Source organism: Medicago sativa, chromosome 4 (genome assembly GCF_051527215.1).
Source record: "Medicago sativa cultivar Bolivia chromosome 4, Bolivia_mono, whole genome shotgun sequence".
NCBI classification, from domain to species: Eukaryota; Viridiplantae; Streptophyta; class Magnoliopsida; order Fabales; family Fabaceae; genus Medicago; species Medicago sativa.
This window is the reverse complement of record NC_140752.1, coordinates 46,894,595-46,899,100: the sequence shown is the minus strand read 5'-3', so window position 1 is coordinate 46,899,100 and position 4,506 is coordinate 46,894,595.

The window sequence follows — 4,506 nt, the reverse complement described above, 5'->3', positions numbered from 1 at the left end:
TAACCTTATCGAATCGAAGCACGTAATAGTTCCTAGGAAATCTAACGAGCATATCTACGACTTCCATGGTTGATTTTAGAAATTTGAAAAACGGCCAAAATGATGGTAAAGTGAATTTCCTTGTTAATTTACGGATTTTACTTTATTTTGATCCATTTTCTTTCACTAAGAAGGGCATAAAGTGGCCTAGCCTTCTCGAATCGAACCATGTAGTAGTTCCTAGGAAATCTAACAAGCATATCTACGACTTCCATGATTTATATTAGAATTTTCAAAAATGGCCAAAATGGGGGTTAAGTTAATTTCCTTGTTAATTTACGGATTTTACTCGTTTTTGACCCTTTTTCTTTCACTAAAAAAGACATAAAGTGGCCCAGCCTTATCGAATCGAAGCATGTAATAGCTCATAGGAAATCTAACGAGCATATCTATGACCTCCATGTTTGATTTTAGAATTTTCACAAACGGCCAAATTGGGGGTTAGGTTAGTTTCCTTGTTAATTTACGGATTTTACTCGTTTTTGACCCTTTTTCTTTCACTAAAAAGGGCATAAAGTGGCCGAGCCTTATTGAATCAAAGCATGTAATAGTTCCTAGGAAATCTAACGAGCATATCTACGACTTCCATGGTTGATTTTAGAAATTTGAAAAACGGCCAAAATGGTGGTAAAGTGAATTTCCTTGTTAATTTACGGATTTTACTCGATTTCGACCCTTTTTCTTTCACTAAGAAGGTCATAAAGTGGCCTAGCCTTATAGAATCGAAGCATGTAATAGTTCCTAAGAAATCTAATGAGCATATCTAGGACTTCCATGATTGATTTTAGAAATTTGAAAAACGGCCAAAATGGTGGTAAAGTGAATTTCCTTGTTAATTTATGGATTTTACTCGATTTTGATCCTTTTTCTTTCACTAAGAAGGGCATAAAGTGGCCTAGCCTTCTCGAAGTGAACCATGTAATAGTTCCTAGGAAATCTAACAAGCATATCTACGACTTCCATGATTTATATTAGAATTTTCAAAAATGGCCAAAATGGGGGTTAAGTTAATTTCCTTTTTAATTTACGGATTTTACTCGTTTTTGACCCTTTTTATTTCACTAAAAAGGGCATAAAGTGGTCTAGCCTTATCGAATCGAAGCATGTAATAGTTCCTAGGAAATCTAACGAGCATATCTAAGACTTCCATGGTTGATTTTAGAAATTTGAAAGAAGGCTAAAATGGTGGTAAAGTGAATTTCCTTATTAATTTACGGATTTTACTTGTTTTTGACCCTTTTTCTTTCACTAAAAAGGGCATAAAGTGGCCTAGTCTTATCGAATCGAAGCATGTAATAGTTCCTAGGAAATCTAACGAGCATATCTACGATTTACATGGTCGATTTTAGAAATTAGAAAAACGGCCAAAATGGTGGTAAAGTGAACTTTCTTGTTAATTTACAGATTTTACTCGATTTTGATCCTTTTTCTTTCACTAAGAAGGGAATAAAGTGGCCTAGCCTTCTCGAATCGAACCATGTAATAGTTCCTAGGAAATCTAACAAGCTTATCTACGATTTCAATGGTTTATATTAGAATTTTCAAAAACGGCCAAAATGGGGGTTAAGTTAATTTCCTGGTTAATTTACAGATTTTACTCGTTTTTGACCCTTTTTCTTTCACTAAAAAAGATATAAAGTGGCCTAGCCTTATCAAATCGAATCATGTAATAGTTCCTAGGAAATCTAACGAGCATATCTATGACTTCCATGGTTGATTTTAGAAATTTCAAAAATGGGCAAAATGGTGGGAAAGGAATTTCCTTGTTAATTTACGGATTTTACTCGATTTTGATCCTTTTTCTTTCCCTAAGAAGGGCATAAAGTGGCCTAGCCTTCTCGAATCGAACTATGTAATAGTTCCGAGGAAATTTAACAAGCATATCTACGACTTCCATGATTTATATTAGAATTTTCAAAAATGGCCAAAATGGGGGTTAAGTTAATTTCCTTGTTAATTTACGGATTTTACTCGTTTTTGACCCTTTTTATTTCACTAAAAAAGACATAAAGTGGTCTAGCCTTATCGAATTGAAACATGTAATAGTTCCTAGGAAATCTAACGAGCATATCTATGACCTCCATGGTTGATTATAGAATTTTCAAAAATGGCCAAAATCGGGGTTAGGTTAATTTCCTTGTTAATTTACGGATTTGACTCGTTTTTGACCCTTTTTCTTTCACTAAAAAGGGCATAAAGTGGCCTAGCCTTATTGAATCGAAGCATGTAATAGTTTCTAGGAAATCTAACGAGCATATCTACGACTTCCATGGTTGATTTTAGAAATTTGAAAAACGGCCAAAATGGTTGTAAAGTGAATTTCCTTGTTAATTTACGGATTTTACTTGTTTTTGACCCTTTTTCTTTCACTAAAAAGGGCATAAAGTGGCCTAGCCTTATAGAATCGAAGCATGTAATAGTTCCTAGGAAATCTAATGAGCATATCTAGGACTTCCATGATTGATTTTAGAAATTTGAAAAACGGCCAAAATGGTGGTAAAGTGAATTTCCTTGTTAATTTACGGATTTTACTTGTTTTTGATCCTTTTTCTTTCACTAAGAAGGGCATAAAGTGGCCTAGCCTTATAGAATCGAAGCATGTAATAGTTCCTAAGAAATCTAATGAGCATATCTAGGACTTCCATGATTGATTTTAGAAATTTGAAAAACGGCCAAAATGGTGGTAAAGTGAATTTCCTTGTTAATTTATGGATTTTACTCGATTTTGATCCTTTTTCTTTCACTAAGAAGGGCATAAAGTGGCCTAGCCTTCTCGAAGTGAACCATGTAATAGTTCCTAGGAAATCTAACAAGCATATCTACGACTTCCATGATTTATATTAGAATTTTCAAAAATGGCCAAAATGGGGGTTAAGTTAATTTCCTTTTTAATTTACGGATTTTACTCGTTTTTGACCCTTTTTATTTCACTAAAAAGGGCATAAAGTGGTCTAGCCTTATCGAATCGAAGCATGTAATAGTTCCTAGGAAATCTAACGAGCATATCTAAGACTTCCATGGTTGATTTTAGAAATTTGAAAGAAGGCTAAAATGGTGGTAAAGTGAATTTCCTTATTAATTTACGGATTTTACTTGTTTTTGACCCTTTTTCTTTCACTAAAAAGGGCATAAAGTGGCCTAGTCTTATCGAATCGAAGCATGTAATAGTTCCTAGGAAATCTAACGAGCATATCTACGATTTACATGGTCGATTTTAGAAATTAGAAAAACGGCCAAAATGGTGGTAAAGTGAACTTTCTTGTTAATTTACAGATTTTACTCGATTTTGATCCTTTTTCTTTCACTAAGAAGGGAATAAAGTGGCCTAGCCTTCTCGAATCGAACCATGTAATAGTTCCTAGGAAATCTAACAAGCTTATCTACGACTTCAATGGTTTATATTAGAATTTTCAAAAACGGCCAAAATGGGGGTTAAGTTAATTTCCTGGTTAATTTACAGATTTTACTCGTTTTTGACCCTTTTTCTTTCACTAAAAAAGACATAAAGTGGCCTAGCCTTATCAAATCGAATCATGTAATAGTTCCTAGGAAATCTAACGAGCATATCTATGACTTCCATGGTTGATTTTAGAAATTTCAAAAATGGGCAAAATGGTGGGAAAGGAATTTCCTTGTTAATTTACGGATTTTACTCGATTTTGATCCTTTTTCTTTCCCTAAGAAGGGCATAAAGTGGCCTAGCCTTCTCGAATCGAACTATGTAATAGTTCCTAGGAAATTTAACAAGCATATCTACGACTTCCATGATTTATATTAGAATTTTCAAAAATGGCCAAAATGGGGGTTAAGTTAATTTCCTTGTTAATTTACGGATTTTACTCGTTTTTGACCCTTTTTATTTCACTAAAAAAGACATAAAGTGGTCTAGCCTTATCGAGTTGAAACATGTAATAGTTCCTAGGAAATCTAACGAACATATCTATGACCTCCATGGTTGATTATAGAATTTTCAAAAATGGCCAAAATCGGGGTTAGGTTAATTTCCTTGTTAATTTACGGATTTTACTCGTTTTTGACCCTTTTTCTTTCACTAAAAAGGGCATAAAGTGGCCTAGCCTTATTGAATCGAAGCATGTAATAGTTTCTAGGAAATCTAACGAGCATATCTACGACTTCCATGGTTGATTTTAGAAATTTGAAAAACGGCCAAAATGGTTGTACAGTGAATTTCCTTGTTAATTTACGGATTTTACTTGTTTTTGACCCTTTTTCTTTCACTAAAAAGGGCATAAAGTGGCCTAGCCTTATAGAATCGAAGCATGTAATAGTTCCTAGGAAATCTAATGAGCATATCTAGGACTTCCATGATTGATTTTAGAAATTTGAAAAACGGCCAAAATGGTGGTAAAGTGAATTTCCTTGTTAATTTACGGATTTTACTTGTTTTTGATCCTTTTTCTTTCACTAAGAATGGCATAAAGTGGCCTAGCCTTATAGAATCGAAGC